Genomic DNA, 18,816 nt, shown 5'->3' with positions numbered 1-18,816 from the left:
GGGTGGGAGGGAGGACATCTCTGGAAAATGTCTGAGGGAGAGGGGTCCCACTGTTCAAGTAGTGGTTGGCCCTCTCTGGTGAGATACGGAGCTCGGAGCTCGTGGCAGGGAGCAGAAGCAGCCAGAGGTACTTTAAACACCGGTTCCTTAATTTTATACTGTTCGAACATTTTAAAGGGGTGATGTATTAGCTCTATGTTATATTTTTAAAACCAAAGTGAGAAAAGGAGAGCAATGATCAAAGCCAATGACCAAAAGCTGCCCCGCAATACCGTGCGCCCCGGGCAACTCCACCTCCCCGCCCGATCCTGGGTAGACCTCCTCTGTCCGCCTGCCTCACGCTGCGAGGTCAGACGTCATCAGGCCGCTGACGGCTTCCCCTCTTCCTCCGTGTTATTTGCTGGGACTGCCTCCAGTGGCAGCAGTGGCCCTGTCGCTGTCTTTGTTCCAGCTGGAGCCTGAAGAGGTTCCGCGCCCTGGGGCGTGGGAGCGACGGGCAGCCTGCGGGAGAGCGTCCAGTGGAACCTGCCCGTGTTTCCCTTCTGCCCTGCGCGGTGGAGGCGCACTCGAGTGACCCCATTAGCAAGAGTGCAGTCACCCCTAGGGGCAGAGCTCGGCGAGGCTGAGCTGAGAAGGCTCGGTCTAAGTGGGGTTTGCGATCATAAACGCGACCCCAGGCAAGTGCCCCGCCCTTCCCAGCTAGCCCTGGGAGGGCCTGGGTCGTTTCCTCCTGCCCAGCGTGTGCATTAAAATGATGTAGGGGGGAAGCGGGGCGGACAGTGGTGAGATGATGTAAAAAGTCTCCATCCTCGTTTCCGGGCGCCGTTCACCTCCTGAAATAAACGCAACGTGCAAATGCGCACCATCCGCTTTCTGGGATTGATAACAAACACAGAAGGTCGCCTAACAGCCTTAATCACTTCTGCCTGTGCCGTTTTCGGGCGAGGACACGCGGGGAACGAAGTTGATCATCCTTCGAACTTGCCGCAGTTCCGGGATGTGCCCCCTTCTGGCGCAGCTTGTCCTCCCGCGGTTCGCCCTCCCCACACGCTGTTTGGGAAATCTCGACACTTAATTTATAACTTTATTAATTTTTGTATTCGGGAGGGCGGAGTCCCGTTCCGAAGCCAAGTTTATGCAAATAAGGACGGTCACTGAACGACCCCGGGGTTTGAAATGCAAAGGGAAGGGGGCCACGCCCGGCGTCCGCCCAGGCAGCTGGAATTCCCTGTTCTTTCTGATCACTCGAAAATGCAATGGCTGCGCTCGCAGGTATTTCTCAGAAATCCTTTCGATTCCATTAAATGTAGGTGAAATGCTAAAACAGAGCGGGAATCGACTGTCTCTCAAGATGAAAAAAGGAACTACTGGCTATTGTCTGACCTCCCCAGTGCCTGATTGACTAGTAGAAGTCCTATCTCCATGGGAACAGATAAATGTCTGCTTGCCATGCCGAGAAACAACCAACTCAGCCCGGGGAACCTCACCAACCTAGCACTTTATTTGGGCGGCCCTAAGCAGCCTCTCCCTTTTCATGTTCAGCCAAATTATCTGCCAGAATTTCTTTTCAAGTCTAAGGAGGGGGAAAAAGAAAGAGCTTCCTTCCCCCTCCCCTTTCTGCATGGAGTTAATTACTGTATTTTCATCTGGGAGGATGGAAAAAAATTACACACGGAGCTGAAATAACACACAAAACAACGGTGGTATGTTGTATCTGCCTGTTGTCAAATAGCTTTTGGTAATTTTTTTTCCCCCGAAGTTGTCTGGGTCGCTGTTGTGCCAGTAGGTAACAATACAGCCTCAGAAAAGAGCCTAAGGAACCATCGGTTGTTTTTCTCTTTCTTTTCTTTTTTTTTTTTTTAACCTTAGACAAGTGGACAGAGGCTCTGTTTCAATGGAATCTAAGAGATGGAGGTAATAGGAAGGACAGGAAAATTTGCTGAAGGCTCTTAGGTATCTTCCTCCCTTCCCCTAAAAATCCCCAACATCTGCCATTTTGACTCTGATCGCTGATCCTGTGCTCTCTGCCAGTAAAACTAAAGAACAGCCCTTGGGAGGTCAGGGGCTTTCTGCCCAGTTTCTGTGCTTGGTTAAAAATACCACCGGAAGCAGCATTTTCTGGTGATATTGCAACATTTCCAGTCCAGTTTCTGGATCTGAGGAAAAAAGAAATAAGGGGGTAAAGCAAAGGGGAAGGGGTGGAGGTGGAATAGAGACACATGGATATAAATAGGTCTATAGATTTTTCAAACACAAGATCAAACTCTTAGAGGGAAAAAGTCATAGCCCATTTGATTCTAAAACTGGGCACAAGAAGTGCACAGGTTCATTATTTCCCTGGAAGCTATTTACCGGCTCCTTTGTCACGAGGCTGTTTGGGTCTTTGTCTCTCCTCTTCCTCAGCACCTCCACCCACCCACCCAGCAAGTCTGAGCAGGAAGTGTCTAAAGACTAGTGAACTGCAAACCCACTAGGCGTTTTTTTGTTTTTGTTTTTGTTTTTTAATCCAGGTTAAAGATACCTGCAGGTATTTGTGGATGTAGTAATCAAGTCTCAATTCCAGCTCTTCCGGGGACATGATTCCTAAATATCCAACCCCAGTGGTCTTTATCTGGCCCAGCTGCTTCTGATGTGGAGAGGAATGTGGCACATCAAGTGTGTGAACACTGCCTCCATTGTATCCAGACCAGCGATGGAAGCCGGGATAATTGGCATGTAACCTTCTCTATTAACAGTGCAGACAGATATGTGAATTCGCTGAATCCCTTCGACATATGCCATGCATTAGCTAAAGGGGCTTAGAGTTCTCCTGACATCTTGGCGATTCACTGATAATTAGGCTTTCGGACTTGATAACTTTGTGGGGAAAATCAATAAATAATAGTGAAGTTCAGTACTTCCTCTGAATAAGAAGTGGCCCTGTCATTGAAAGTCTAACACTGACAGTGATCATTGCCGATCATGTGGGAGGTGGAGGGGTGGAGGCTGCTGAAGCTGGGTTTCTGGAGGAGATTATTAAATCTTTATTTAGCCTCTATGGCCACCAAGGTGAGTGAATGGCAGAGGATACTTACCATGTCCGGCTTGAAGATCTTGTGAAGGGATATACCCTGCTATGGTTTGAAACACTAAGGGAAGTGATTTAGAGTATCTGCTTCTAATCCTAGCTTAGCTCACATCTGCTCCTAAGACTAGAGGAAGTACCCTGGGCTGGTGGGTGAAGGCATCAAACGCAGCGAGGCTTCCTGGTTTAATGCACGGCTCTCCCCCGTACTAGCTCGGGGCTCTCTGTCAGAGTCTCTGTACCTTGGTTTCATCATCTATCTATCCGATTAGGACTTGCTAAGGGTTCATGAATTGTTACTTCTAAGATGTCCAGAAAAGTACAGTGTATAAGTACTTTCCTCTTTTTATTTACTAAATACGTGCAGAAAGTATTTTTCAGCTGCAAGTTGTAACCTGTATCTATAGATAGCAAGATCCATTTAGTGGGTCTCAGCTATTACTTTTCAATGAACTAGAGGAGGAAAGATAGAAGAGAATAGAATTGAATAGAATAGAGTGCATGGCATAGAGGAAAAGTAAGTACTATTTCATAAATCATTTAACTATATAAATGGGGGTGAGATATATGGGCATACTGGGTCCCAATGTAAAAGTATTTTTTTTAGTGGATCCAGTTTAAAAAATTGTTGAACAACATGCAATAATTTAAAACCTGGAAAAAATATATATATATATATGAGATTGCCTAAATAAATTATGCTCTAGTCATATAATGAATTACCAGGCAGCCATTAATAACAAAGGAATCAATTTCCATGAGCTGATTGTACTAGTCTCCCAGAAATTTTATTCTGTAAAAACAAAAGGCATTGGATAGAGTATGTATTACAATCCTATTTATAGAAGTAGAAAGGAAGCTTTATTTGGGTTTGTTTGCTTTAATAACACTGAACTTCATTTTGCTGGCTGTGGGGCCCTGTGCTAAGTGGAGTCCTCTCTGGAGTCTCTTACTCTGTGATTGGCACCACTGTCCATCCAGTCGAGTAAGCCAGAAGCCTTGGAGCCATCGTTGGCAAGGTTTAGCCTCTCACGCCCCAAGGCATTCAGAACCCGTTCTCTTGGCTTTGTCTTTACCCTGAACCCCTATTCTCAACTATTGTTGTCTCTTTCCTGGGCACCCACATCAACTTCTAACTAGTACCCCTGAAGCCTCCTGACTAGACCTCCTAAGCCTCCTGACTAGTCATTTTCCTGTGCGCTCTGGCTCCCCTCTTCCTGTTCTCCCAGGGGTGCCGGGGAGCCAGGCCACCCCGCTCCCTGACTTGCGCAAGTTCTCGCCTTGCTTCCCTGTTGCTCTTGGGACAAAGACCAAAATCCTGCTGTGGCCTTTGTATTAATTTCCCAGGGATGCCACAGCAAATTGCAACAAACTAAGTGACTTAAGTCAACAACAGTTCATTGCCTAACCGTCCTGAAGGGTGCAAGCCCAGAACTGTGCTGTCAGTCAGGCCACATTCTCCCTGAACCTGTTGGGAAGAGCTTCTTTGCCTCGAGCTTTCTGTTCATCGGTCTCCGCCATTCGATGGCTTGGGGCTGTATCCATCCATCTCTGCTCTGGCATACAACTTTCTCCCCCAAGTAGCTGTGTTTTGCTTTTCATTTCAGAGGATTGTGTGTGTGTGTGTGTGTGTGTGTGTGTGTAAGTGTGTAACCCAGGGGCTCATGCACATTGGGCAAGTGCTCTACCACTGAGCTACACCCCAACTGTTTCTTACAAGGGTGCAGTTAGATTGGATTAGGAGCCTGCTCCACTCCAGCTTGACCTCTTCTTAACTAATTAGAACTTAAGTGACCCTGCTTCCAAATAAGTTGATATGTGGATTTGGAGGTGCTGAGGACTAGAATATTGGTACCTTTTTTTTTTTTTTTTTGGAAGAATGAGCCCCACCTCCCTCTCTGCAGTCCTCTCCCACCACCCTTTGTCCTGGGGCATCAGGCATCCTCTTGTCCAAGGACTTTTGCTCAGGGGCTTCCCCTCCAACCTCCTGGAGAAATTGTAGACACAGGTTCAGTTTCCAAAACCACAAATCTCACATTCAGGAATCCCTGTCACCAGGAATTCCCAGAGGAATATGACTTGTGTGGAAGCATTAAGTGCAAATTCATAGCGTCATCATCTACCAAAAGAAACACTAACATGTAACTTAGCCCTGAGCTTGAGAAATTACTCAGTTTCTAAATACCTATTGTTAGGTATGAATAAGGGTTTGCAAGTTCCTCCCCATTGGAATATAAATAAAGTTGAGCTTTGGGTCTACTCTTACTGCTATAACAAAATGCCACAGACTGAGTCATTAATAAATAATAGAATGAGTGTACTTCTTACAGCTCCAGAGGCTGGGAAATCCAAGTTGAAAGCTTGGGCAGATTTGATGTCTGGTCCAGGATTCCTGCCTGCCTTCAGCATGGTGCCTAGCTGCTTTGTCCCCTGGAAAGATGACCGCTATATCCTCAAGTGTCCAAAGAGAGAGACAGACAACCTTTCCCCATAGTGCCCTTTCATAAGGACACTAACCCATCTATGAGGGCTGAGTCTTGTGACCTCATTGCTTCCCAGGGGTCCCACCTCTTTTTTGGGGGGGCGGGGGTAGTGGAGGATGAACCCAGGCCTCCTTCATGCTAGGTGAGCACTCTACCACAGAGCCACAATCCCAGCCCTCTCTATTTTGAGGCAGAGTCTCACTATGTTTCCCAGGCTGGCTTCATACTTTTGATCCTCCTGCCTCAGCCTCCTGAGTGGCTGGGATTACAGGTATATTCCTCTGCACCATGCAAACCCCACCTCTCAATACCATCAACTTGGGGGTCAAGTCACAACACGTGAATTTTGGAAAGACACATACATTCTAACCATAGCAGTGACCAACTGTCCAAGTTTGCCCTGGACTCAGGAGTATCTCTACAGAGGACGTCAGTATTAAAAAGGACAAATCCCTAGCAAACTGGGATGCTGACCAACCTAGTTGTGTTTCAGTGTGTTATTTAGCACTTTCAGCACCTAATGACATTTATGATGTGAAAACAAAAAAAAAATTTTTTTTAATTTTTTTTAGGTGTCAATGGACCTTTATTTTTATTTATTTGTATGCAGTGCTCAGAATGGAACCCAGTGCCTCACATATGCTAGGCAAGTACTCTACCACTGAGCCACAACCCCAGCCCACAAGATATATTTTTTTCATTTTGGGTCTCCGAGACACTATTTTTCTCCATCAACAGCTTTTAATGGCCAAAGCTATTATCATCCATGAAAAGGGAAATAAGATATATCTTTTGTGTATTGAGCTTTAACTTGTACACTGAATATTATCTGGATCTGCACAATTTGATCTATTGTTAGTGTGTGTGTGTGTGTGTGTGTGTGTTGCTAAGAATAAAACCCAGGGCCTTGTGCATACAAGGCAAGCACTCTACCAACTGAGCCCCTTGATCTATTATTTGTAGCATTTGTTTTATACAGTGAAAGGTGGCATATCCATTTGCTTCTGCCATAACAAAACATCCCAAAGCTCAGGAGCTAACACAACCACTAATTTAGCTCATGATTTCTGTTCTGGTCCAGCTCAGCTGACCTCTGCTGGACGGCTTCGGCTTCCTGCACGTGCAGTCTGCCTGTAGCTCAGCTCAGCTACGTGGTCCTAAATCAGCCTTCCTACCATGGTGGTGGATGGAGGCTTTCGCCTGGGGCCACAAGAGCAGCGGCATCACCTGTCCCTTGTCATCCAACAGTTAGATCCTGCACCAGATGATGAAGAAAGGGAGCAAACCAAAGGACGAGGACTGGGGACTCCGAAGCCTCTGCTTCCTTCGCATTTGTCAGCGATGCTTGGCCAAGGCAAATCCCAGCCCAGATGGAAAGCCTGAACCAGACTCCTCCCCTTACTGGGAGGAGCTATGAGGTCACGTGGCAAAGTGGCGGGGTGCCCAGGGATGGGAAAGTTCTTTCTGGGTACTGCAGGTGGTACCGGGGGCTGTGAGCTTATTTTGGTATTTAGTTATTCCATTTGCTTAATTTTTAATCAGTCTAATTTTTTAAGCCCTGGCCTCTGGCGCGCTATGCAAGCGCAGCATCGCTGGGCTGCATCCCCAACCCAGTGCTTAATTTTCTGAATTTTGTTTTTTCTTGTCTGTAAAATGATCATGAAGATGATGAGTAGATTTGAAGTAGTGTTAAGGATTAAAAGTCGTATGCCAAAAGCTAAAAGACTAACTGGAAACATAGTAAATAAGCGTTCCTCTCTCTCCCTCCCGCTCTTACCCCGGGGCCATGGTCCACCCTGCAGCACCAGTGACTGGGGAAGCTGAGGCAGGAGGACGGCAAGTTCCCGACCAGGATGTAGCTCAGCCGTCAAGCACCCCTGGATTCAAGCCCTGGTACCGAGAAAAAAGAAAAATTCTGTGGTTTTTAGGATATTCACAAAGTTGTGCAACCATCACCCTACCTATTCCAGAAAGTTCTATCATCCCAAACAGGAACGCTGTACGCATTAGTACTCATCTCCCATTCCCTCCTCCTCCCAACCCTGGCAACCACTAATCCACTTTCTGTCCTTGTGGATCGGCCTCTTGGGAACATTTCACGTGTGAGGAAGGATACCATGGGCCGGTCTCTGTGATGGCTGCTCTCAGCTAGCATAATGTCATGTGGGAGCCTGTTAGGATGTCTCTCTTTTCATTTACAAACAATGTTCCATTATGTGGACAGTTTCCACCTTTTTAAAATCCATGTATTAATTTATGGATATTTTAGCTGTTTCCACTTTTTTTTTCTTCTTCTTTGTGGTGGTGCTGGGGATGGAGCCAGGACCTCCTCCTGGATGCTCTACCACCAAGGTGCACCCCAGCCCTGGATCTAATTTCCTACTGGCAACCTGGGAGGGTTCCAATTTCCCCACATTTTCTCCAACACTTGTTATTTCCGTCCATCATCATCATCATCATTATTATTGCTATCTAGTGGGTCTGATTTACTTATTCAATTTAAACTCTGACACCCTGACACAGGATCTTAATTTTTTGCGCCCCTCCCTTTGAAATCCTCGTGAAAACTATAGTTTAGCTCCTCAGAAAAACATGCACTCAAGGAACTGGCCTAAGATGGCAAGGGGTTCATGGACTCCTCCCCAGAAACCATCTCCATGGATCCCAGGTGAAGATCAGAAGACCCCAGTGGGGAAAAAAGGCTGAGTGGGACACAGACGCTGAGCAGGGAGCACCCGTCCAAGCTGCACCCCCAGCCCCAGCCCTGCGAGCCCAGGAGGCAGAGAAAGCCCAGTTCTGAAGCCGTCTGCCTCAAACCCACTGGGGTTCTCCCAGGTGCAGCCTTAGTTGCGACTCCAGAGTTTCCTCATCTCTACAGTGGGCACAGCGACGCTCAGCAGGCTGAGCCTGGGAAAGGGTTAAGTCTCACTTCTTAGTGAGACCCTGCTTCAAAATAAAAATGCAAGGGCTGGGGATGTAGCTAGGTGGTAGAGCACCCCTGGGTTTAGTCCCCAGTATACCAAAGAAAGAAAAGAAAAGAAAAGTCTGAAAAAGGAAGAAAGAAGGAAGCAGACAGAGGAGTGTAACTTAGTAGTGGAGCACTTGCCTAGCACGTGCACGGACCGGACTCCCATCACCAGCACCAGAGGAAAATAAAAATAAATGAAAATAAAAATCATCCCCTCTGGCAGAAAGACTAGTATATAGATGCATTTAACAGGCGACCTTGACAGCCCCAACAATATGGAGACTGTTCTTAAGGAAGAAGGGACGTGTGTAGGTATTGACATTTTCTGCCACACTTCAAGTGTTTGCTCCTGTCTCTCTATTCAGACCTGTATCTGTAAATATTTGTACTTCACTCCAGGGTTCGGCAAAGAAGGTCTGTTGTCTATTTTTCCAAATATAGTGTCTTTTAATGGGGTAGGGGTTGTTTACTGGGGATTGAACCAGATGTGCTTTACCACTGAGCCATATCCCCAGCCCTTTATTCTTTTTTATTTTGAGACAGGGTCTCATTAAATTGCTGAAGACCTCAGCTAAATTGCTGATGCTGGCCTCAAACTTGCCATCCTCCAGCCTCAGCCTCCTGAGTCTCAGGGATGATGAGCATGCACCCCTGGTGCCCAGCTGCAGATAAAGCTTTACTGAAAGCAGATGTGCTCCTTTGTCTACGTATTGTCTGTGGCTGCTTTCCCACGACAAAGCATGGTTTGGAAATTGCTTCCAAGATCATCTGGCTTACAAAGCCTAAAATGTTTGGGGCTTGGGAGGCGGGATATGAGGGTGACCGTGATGTCGATGGAACCAGAGACTCGCGCACACTGAGCAATTCCTCTATCACCGAGCTACACCCCCAGCCCCCAAAATATGTTTTATAACACTGGTTCATATCCAGCCGTTTACAGAGGACATCTCCAGCCCCTGGTTTATTCTACCCATTTGTATCTTTGGAAAAACCAATCACAGCCACTATGGTACATTCTCTGAGATGAGAAGGCGCTGGAATCTAACAGGTGCACGCAGCGGCTGCCCTCCATCCTGCCTTGGTCATTGCCATCCCTGCTGTGGCTCCAGCAGAGCCCACTGGGGGAGCCTGGAGACCAAGGAGGCATTTCCACAGCTCCCTGCGAGTCCCAGCAATTGGAGGTTAGTTTTCAGGGTCGCCCATGACAATAGCAGTTGCTTGCACTAAAGAATAAATGTGCTTTTCCTCCAGATGCCCAGAGACACTCTGGAACACTCACTCACGGGAACAATCTAAAATTATCCAGTTTTGTGCTCTATGGAAATAGTCCTATTCAGAGACGACTTTGTATTTGCTGGGATAATGACAAATGGATAAGTGCAAATTATCTGAGGAATAATTTCTGTGACGAATTTTTATGCATGAGTCTAGAGTGTCAGTTGAAGAATATTTTATAGCAAATAGCTATAGATTGAGAAAAATCAAAATTATTTACGTACCTATAGGCATATAAAAATGTACACATGGTTCTTGGAACAGGGCATGTTTTCTGCAAGGGATTTGCTCCTGAAAATCTCTCTTAATTCAAACATTTCTGTTTATCAACTTACTGGTGCTGTCACGTGGCTACCTGACATGCAGTTTATGGGTCACAGAACATGATAGCTCCAAAATAATGTTTCCTGACAAATTTGCAATTTGAGAGGAAGTTCAGCAACATATCAGACGGGGTGGGCAAACATTTTTGATAGTTTATGTCACACGTTTAAATTCACATAATCCAAATTTTCATGATGTTCATTCCACTACATTTAATTAGAAATTGTGTCTTTCAGAAAAATAAAGGATACAAACATCCACCTGAAGTGCTTCAGGTAGACCTACCTGTTTGTACATAGCGCAGTATTCCTCAAATGTGGCAATTTCCACATGTTTGGCTAGGGAATGTTTTGTGGTAAAAGCTGTCCTGTGTGTTGTGGGATGTGGAGCAGCATACAGGGCCCTTTCCTGCTAAGAGCACTCCCCAGTGTGACCACCCAGCATCCTCAGATATTATCAAGTATCCTCTGGGGGCAAAACCTTCCCTGTTGGGGGCTGGTGCTGGGGCCCAGTGGTAGAGCGCTTGCCTAGCATGTGTGAGGCCCTGGGTTTGATTCTCAGTACCATATATAAATAAATAAAATAAAGGTCCATTTACAACTAAAATAAATATGTTTTTTTTAAAAAAAAAAACCTTCCCTGTTTGAGAATCACTGACATGGTTTTATATTCATGGTGTTCATTTTGGTCACAAGCCTGATGCGCTATTAGGCTGAAGGCATTTAGGCCATAATTTAATGCCTGCGGTTTAGTTCACTTTCTTTCTGTGTATTACTGGCTGTTTTTCTTTCTCTATGGTCCCAGGGACTGAACCCAGAGCCTCGCTCATGGTAGGCGTAGGCATGCACTCTACCACTGAGCTACAGCCCCAGTCCTTCCTTCTTCCTGGAACATGTAGGTAAGTACAGTCTTACCCAAAAGGCTGTTGTAGCGCTAAAGTCAACAATATCCATGTCTTAATCCGCTTGGGCTGCCATAATAGAACACCCCAGATCAGGGCGCTGCAACGGCAGACCTTGACCTCCTCACAGTACTGAGGCTGCAGTCCCAGCTCCCGGGCTGGCTGATCCCGGGTCTGGTGAGGTCCTGTCCTGGCTTGCAGATGGCCTCCTTCCTGCTGTGTCCTCATGTGGCAGAGAGAGAGAAAGCTCTGTGGAGTCTCTTCTTATAAGGACACTAATCCTATCAGATAAGGGCTCCACCTGTATGACCCATTTCACCTTAATTACTTCTTTACTCCAAACACAGTAGCATATGGGGTTAGGGCTTCAGATATGAATTTGGAAGGACACGATTCAGTCCATAGCAACACTGAAAATAGCAAGTACTCTAGAAATGGTTGTTATTATAAGTTTATGGTTATTTAATTATCAAATATCTTTTGTGGCAGAGTCCCCGCTCTGAGCTCAATGGGACCATGGGTAGCTCAGCTAGTTACCCCCTACTGAGCCTGATATAAAAAGCTCATGAGCTGATGAAATAAAGTCTCTCCCTCCAAGTGAAACGAAAAATCGCATTTCACAAGCTATCATCGTTGCTCACCATGCCAAGAAGACAGGGTTTCTCAGAATATTTTGAAAAGCTAACAGGCAAAAAAAAAAAAAAAAAAAAAGAGCCTCTTGTGTATTGGCAGGCAGCAAGATGGGCAGGAAGACGTCTTCCTGTGAGGCCAGGGCAGTCTGCAAATAGGGGGGCCTGACGGGGACAACCTCCTGCTTTGGCCCCTGGAGCGACAGGCGAGTGGCTGATCCACACAGAGGCCAGCACTCTTCTGTGACTGCAGTGGAATAAACACAGCCTCTTGAAAGAAAGAACCAGGCAGGTGGTGACCAGCCCCCAGGACTTCCAGGTCATTTCCCTAGTGGGTCTTTCTGGTCCTGCTTTGGGTTATTGTGGACAAATGGGCTATTTGCATCCTTTCCTCCGCCACCACCCCCTTTCTGGTGCTGGGGATGGAACCAGGGCCTTGCACATGCTGGGCAAGTGCTCCATCCTTGGGCTGCACCCCAGGCCGGATGAGCTGTTTGAAGCCCCTCCGCTCCCGAGCTGCAGGGGGAAGCCTGGCCTTGAATATGTCATTTCCAAAATCAAAATGCTGACATGTGAGATCATGCTTCATCAACTTTCAAGGCTTGAATGGGGACATTCAGCCCAAGATTTGCTTTCCATTTTTCTTAAAATATATGCATAACTCCTAGGAATGCACTTTCCAGAGATATGCCCTCCCATGATATAGCACACTCATCCTGGCAAGATGAGAGACATCAGTTAGTTCATTAAAGGAATATTATGTAGCAATAAAAAAGAAAGAGAATGAGGAAGTACTTCACAGATATGAAGCAACCTTCAAAATAAAAATAAACAAATTGTACACAACAAACACCACAGAGATTGCATCTATGTTCATGGAATAATTCTGGAGATATATACAAGAAACTGAGGTTTTTCCCCAGGGAGGGCAGTGGGGTCGCATTGGACAGGGTTTGGAGGGAGAGTCAAGAGTCTTTTATGCCTTATGAATATAGTGTCATGGCAAGTATTAATTTTTTGGAAGGGATGGGTACTGGGGATTGAACCCAGAGAGCTCTACCACTGAGCCACATCCCCAGACTTTTTTATTTTTAAATTTGAGACAGGGTCTCACTAAGCTGCTTAGGGCCTTGCTAAATTGCTGAGGCTAGTCTCAGACTTGCAATCCTCCTGCCTCAAGCTCCTGAGTCACTGAGATTACAGGTGCGTGCCACTGTGTCCAGCTTCAGTTCATTTGTGCTGCATAGAAAATCCAACTGGATGTGGTGGCACACGCCTATAATCAGTGGCTCAGGGGGCTGAGGCAGGAGGATCTCAAGTTCCAAGCCAGCATCAGCAATTCAGGAGGTGCTAAGCAACTTAGCAGGAACCTATCTCAAAATCTTAAAAAAATAAATAAATAAAAGGGCTGAGGATGTGGTTAAGCACCCCTGGGTTCAATCCTTGGTACAAAAATAATTTTTAAAAATCCAGTTCATCCTGCCAGACCTTCTGGTAGCTTCTGAGAATTTTTAAGTATACCTAAATCATTTTTGTTAAAGAACAATTAACGCCCAGGAGGATCATGAGTTCAAAGCCAGATTCAGCAACTTAGCAAGGCCCTAAGCAACTCAGTGAGACCCTGTCTCTAAATAAAATACAGACTAGGGCTGGGGATGTGGCTCAGTGGTCCAATGCCCCTGAGTTCAATCCCTGGTACCCCCCCCAACCAAAAAAAAAAAGAACAATAAAGTGCAAGCCAAACTTGTAAAGAGCTTCATCATCTGTAAGACTCAGTGTAAAGTGAAAACCTGAGGACCCTGGTTTCCAAATTATTAAGAGTTTTAGGACATCGGCAACACAGAATTATGAGAAGCGGCAAAGAGCTCCGCAGTAGCAATAGGAAGAGCGAACAAACAGCTGACCCTTTGTGGGGCAGGGAATAAGTGGGCCAAGAGGCACAGAGAACGCTGAGCAGTACCAGGGTCTGTGTCTTCACTCCTTTGTCCTCCTGGAGGCAGGGACCATCATGCTGCCCGTCTTACAGGGACCTCTATCACCTCTGGTCCTTGAGCCCCAGCCAGGCATAAGGGAGATGGAAGCTTTTCAGGGAACAGCCCCTTCTCTTGGGGAGTTTATGGTGTGAATCAAAAATGGAGAAGCAGGTAACTCAGTTCTCAGTCTGGCCTTTGTGGGCAAGGCGGGCTTCAGGGGTGCACAACCTGAACAGAGGAGCAGGGCCTGCACTCAGAAGGACCTGTGCTTGGTTTAATTCTGTGTTGCCGATGTCCTAAAACTCTTAACAATTTGGAACTTGTCCCTCTTGCTCCTCACCTCCTGCATCCTGGATGCCTGCTTTGGTGTACCGGGATGCACCCTTGGCTTCCTGCAAAGCCTCCCAGAGCCAGTTCTATAGAACTGCCCCTTATTGGTGGCGGCCTTGCGTCTACACTCATGACGCGCCACTTTGCTTTCTGCACTTTATGACTTTGTTGTTGTCACTGCGAGTCCAGCTGCTTTATTCTAGAAATGAGGAGCTGGAGGACGAAGGAGGCAAGCTGGAGTGCTCTGGTGCATGCATCCGGATGAACGGTGGCCTGGACCAGCAGACACCAGGCCAAGGGTCTGCGTTTTACTTTAACCGGAGGCAAGCTAGTGTATGCGGTTGGTTTTGAAACCGGATTGTCGCATGCCATGCACCCTGCTAGCTGAAGCCTTGCTCACCTAGGTGAGCAGGAGTGAGTCAGAGCTGGCTCTGGACCTCGGGGATCAGGGTCAGGCCAAGTCCTCAGAAGGGCAAGGGCATAACCAGTGACTCACCAGCTGACTGTCCCACGGTCCCAAACACCGCGAAGGTGCCAAGCTCACCCTCTGGCATTGGCTGCAGGTGCACACGCCCCCCACTGTCTCTCAGAGGGCTCTGGGGCACTTTCCTGCTTGTTCCTAAGTCTTGCCCCCAGTTGTCGCTCACGGCGAATAAAAGGTAGGCAAGGAGAGGTACCGCAGGCATCCGTGCAGTCACTGTTTTTAGTGAGCAACTACTGTTTGCCAGGCCCTCAAATACAGCCACAGCCCAGTCCCTGCTCTCCTGGAAGTGACCAGGTAGTACTTGCGGACAGTTAGTAACCAATCAGCGTCTAGGATGGCAAGGTGCTGACAGCCCTGAAGAACAAAGTGGAGTCCAGGGTTGAGGCTGCCAGGGGGGGCTACTTTTAACAGCGAGGATGGAGAAGTCCTCTCTGAGAGGAGGTGCTCAGCGCTGTTCCAGAACCTGCACCGTCGATGCTGCAAGTAGGAATTTATTCCAGGAGTCTTCTGAAAGGGGAAGTGAATCAAGCCGGCATCTGTACACAGGGATCACAGCAGCCAAGAGGTGGAGACGGCCCAGAGGCCCATCACTGATGAAGGGGTACAGAGTGGGCTACAGGTGCCATGGACATGACCCAGCCAGCAGAGGAGGGCCATCCTGAGCTGCTGCGACCTAGACGAACCTTGAAGATATCCCACTAAGCAAAACAAGCCAGACGACGGGCAGATCCTGTCGGGCTCCACCTCTGAGCCACTTGGAGTGATCAGGTTCCTAGAGGGGAAAGCAGAAGGGCTGGGGAGCAAGGATGGGGAGCTCTGGGTAACGGTCTGCAGATTGGCACGGTTTGAGTGTGCTCAATGCCCTGAACTACGCTTAAGAAAGAATAGTGAGTAAGTTCATGTGTATTTTACCAAAACCTAAAACATTTAACTAAAAAGCAAATCAAGGCGGGGGTGGGGGCAGGGCAGGAGCTGCATCTGTTGAGTGAAACTCAGGACTGGTCACGTGCTAAGCCCTCTCCACGCCTGGTCTCACTCAGCCTTCGCCACATCCCCAGTGCTGATGGCATCCCTGTTTACCGAGGAGCCACTGACACGCAGGACGTGGGAGCACAGCTCTCAGGGGGCGAGGGTCAGAGCTGGCTTCAGCCCTGTTCCACTCCCTCTGCCCACACGGGTTCACCTACCGCCCCAGCCCCCACACCACCTCTTCATTTGCAGAAACCACCGCCTCTTGTTCAGCTCGTACCAGAGCTGGTTGTCAAATGTCCCAGCCTTCAGAGAGCCCGCTGCGTAGAATGAATCCAGGAAAAGATGAGCCTGTTGGAATCTCGAAAGCCCGATGGTGTCACTTCCGTTTTGAAAACCAATCGGGTCCCTCATTTTGTGGAATCACAGACACATCCAGGTGCTTTCCTGGGCCCCGGAGAGGGTTGGAAACATAAGGAAGCCCATCCTAGGGTACAAGCAGGTAGCACCCGCCCGGTGTCCAATGCGACACAGACATCTGCACCGCCTGTGAAGGAAGCCCACGGGCTCCCTGGGAAACACATGTGGAGCTGATCCCAACAAGTCAGAAAGCTCTTGCTCCCCAGAAAATGTCAGTCAACGCAGAACGTAAGTGAGAAGGGTTAATCAGAACCTGAACTTGCAGCTTCTGACTTGCTCTCACCTCCCCACCCACCATCCTTCCCACTGGTGAGTTTCCTGGGAAACATCCACATGTTGAGAACAAAAATACCAATAACATGTCATTAGAATGACATCAACATGACAAGAACATTTTGTTAAAATAACTTCAAGTCCTAAAGCACACATGACAATTATTTTTAAATGAGATTGATTCCACATTAGGGAGGCCCTAAGGAGATGAGTGTGTGTGTGTGTGTGTGTGTGTGTGTTTAAAAAACAAAATATATACATATTTAATTTCTCAGGACGCTTATCCCTTGGATCTGAACAGTGGTTGAGGTTTAATATTAACTTTGGAACAATTGAAGTAAATTCTGTTACTTGGAAAAAGTTAGCAGAGCCTCTGGGATTTTATCATGGAGACAGAGATCATGGGTGTAGCAAAAGCTCATTTTTAACATTCTCCAAGAAAGAAGAAGAGGAGGGCTCTGTTCCCAGAGATTGGGGTTCCTTCTGTCTTGAGTCAAAGCACGGCGTGTGTGCTGGAAGCCCTGGCTGGCCCTGGAGAGCTGATGTTGTAAATCTCCTTCCTGATTCATCTTCTCAGGCATCAGGCTGGAACTCTGCAGTCACACTTAGTGGGAATATTTACACAGGGAAATTGTCAAAAAGGACCGAGGCTCCCCCTCCCACGCCCCCTGGGCTGGTTCAGGTTTACCAGCCTGCCACTGGGCTGGGAGGTTCACAGTGGCTCTATTAGAAAGTTTCAGCTTGGCCCGGAGATCCTGAAATAGACCCTGTTCATGTGAACTGCTGCTCTGTGGTTAGAAACGACGTTCCTGTAATTTATGGTACAAGGTGGAGCCCTTTTCTCTTGTTTAAAAATGCACTGATAGGATGTTACCGGCCCCAAATGTGACTTATCACAGCTTGTTTAGGAGGGGAGTTTGTAAAAGAAGAAAGAGTTCTGGCAAGAAACTCTATTTGGGATCCCTGTAAGGGATTAAACCTCACGCGAGCACATTCTTACAGCAGACTGCTTCAGCTGGGAGGGAGGTCTCGCCACAGCGGAGGGGTTTGGAGGAAAATAACAGATCACTTCTCAGAACTGGTAGACTGGGGTGTTCAGGTCCTGGACTTGTGTGCTGCTGATGTCCCCAGAGCAGAGGCCTTCTTTTTCAGGAAATCGTGCTCACCACATATTTTGGTTCCATGGAGAGAGAGAAAGCACATTTTATCCCATCTCTTAAGTAGAATATGTAAGATTCCTGAAATATTTTGAGTTTCCTAAAGAATGTTATCCTGGATTGATTATGTGGCTGAGTTAGAACCCTAGGAAAGTCACATACGTGGTGAAATCAAGTGTTGCATATTTAACATAGTCAGGACCACACCTGCTTAGACTTGAGGTCCCAGGAGGGAAACTGACCTACCAATTGCCATCTGGCGAAGGAATTTGAAAATTCAAGAAAACACGCCCCCGGGGAAAGAGATGTATCAACGAGGCTTGCCTAATATGGTCTAGCATGAATTGTGTGCCATTATTCATGTGTGTTCTCAGACACTCAAACAAAAGTACACCCGGAAAAGGAACTCACTTCCACTCTGGGTATCTAGCATGGTTTAGAGATACAGTTTCAGGTTCCAGAGACATTTATTTTATTTTATCAGGATCTTTGAAAGGCAGAGTTGCCTTAAAAGAAAACTTGAGACTACATTTTCCTAAATCTCTGTTTCGGAATATTAACCAGCAGGATTACAGATGGAATGCCTGATAGGAGAAGGAGCCATAATCGGGGCACAGGCCGACTCCAGGCCATGCTGTGGGCTGGGGGAGTGGTTTCTTGCTCCTTGGGTCCTTCTTCTCCTCCCCTTTGGAAGTGTTCCGGCAGTTCCTCAAAGAGTTAACAAGAATTGCCACATGACCCAGCAATTCCACTCCTAGCTAGAAACGGGTAAGAAGTGAAAAGAGGAACTTTGACAGAGGCTGGTGCACCCAGGCTTCCTGCAGTGTTAGGCACAAGAGATAAAACGCAGAGGAACCAGATTCCACCAAGGGATGAATGGAGAAGCAACGGGTGGTACATCCACGCAGCGAAATATTAATTAGCCTTTAAAATGAGCAGAGCCTAGTGTGCACTACAGATGGAGGAAAGGGCAAACACGGCGTGTCCACTGCATGAAGTACCCAGAACAGCTAAATGCACAGACAAAAGGTGGATCCCGGGGACCCAGGGCCTGTGGGAGGGGGAAGTGGGCAGTTATTGCTTCATGAGAAAGGAGTTTCTATTTGGAGGCATGAAAATTTTGGGAAATATATAGTGGTAGTCATTACACAGCACTGTGAATGTAATCAGTGTTTCACTGAATTGTGTACTTAACACTGGCTCCTATGATGACTTTTGTGCTATATACGATACCATAACAAAAAATGATGTTTAAAAAGAAATTACACCTATAATCCCAGGACTCGGAGGCTGAGGCAGGAGGATAGGGAGTTCAAACCCAGCCTCAGCAACTTATCGGGGACCTAAGCAATATAGCAAGACCCTGTCTCAAAATAAAAAATAAAAAAGGGATGGGGATAAAGCTCAGTGGTAGAGCACCCCTAGTTCCAATTCCCAGGACCACCAAAAAAAAAAAATCAAAAGATTACCTATAGGACTGCGAATGGGGCTCAGCCGTAGATCCCATGAGCTGGAGGTCCTGGGTTCAATCCCCAGCACTGAAAATAAAGGACAATACAAACTTGC

At 47.1% G+C, this 18,816-nt stretch overlaps 1 long non-coding RNA gene across 1 annotated transcript; it reads left to right on the top strand.

The window, feature by feature from the left end:
- Positions 1–353: 353 nt before the first annotated feature.
- On the top strand, positions 354–2,896 carry LOC125618970. The gene is made up of 2 exons (XR_007350379.1): positions 354–1,272; positions 2,511–2,896. It is a non-coding gene; the product is annotated as an uncharacterized LOC125618970 (long non-coding RNA).
- Positions 2,897–18,816: the final 15,920 nt, after the last annotated feature.

Source organism: Marmota marmota, unplaced genomic scaffold, assembly GCF_001458135.2.
Source record: "Marmota marmota marmota unplaced genomic scaffold, marMar, whole genome shotgun sequence".
Classification (NCBI taxonomy): domain Eukaryota; kingdom Metazoa; phylum Chordata; class Mammalia; order Rodentia; family Sciuridae; genus Marmota; species Marmota marmota.
The sequence above is the reverse complement of the archived record's forward strand: the minus strand, read 5'-3'. Positions and strand labels throughout refer to the sequence as shown.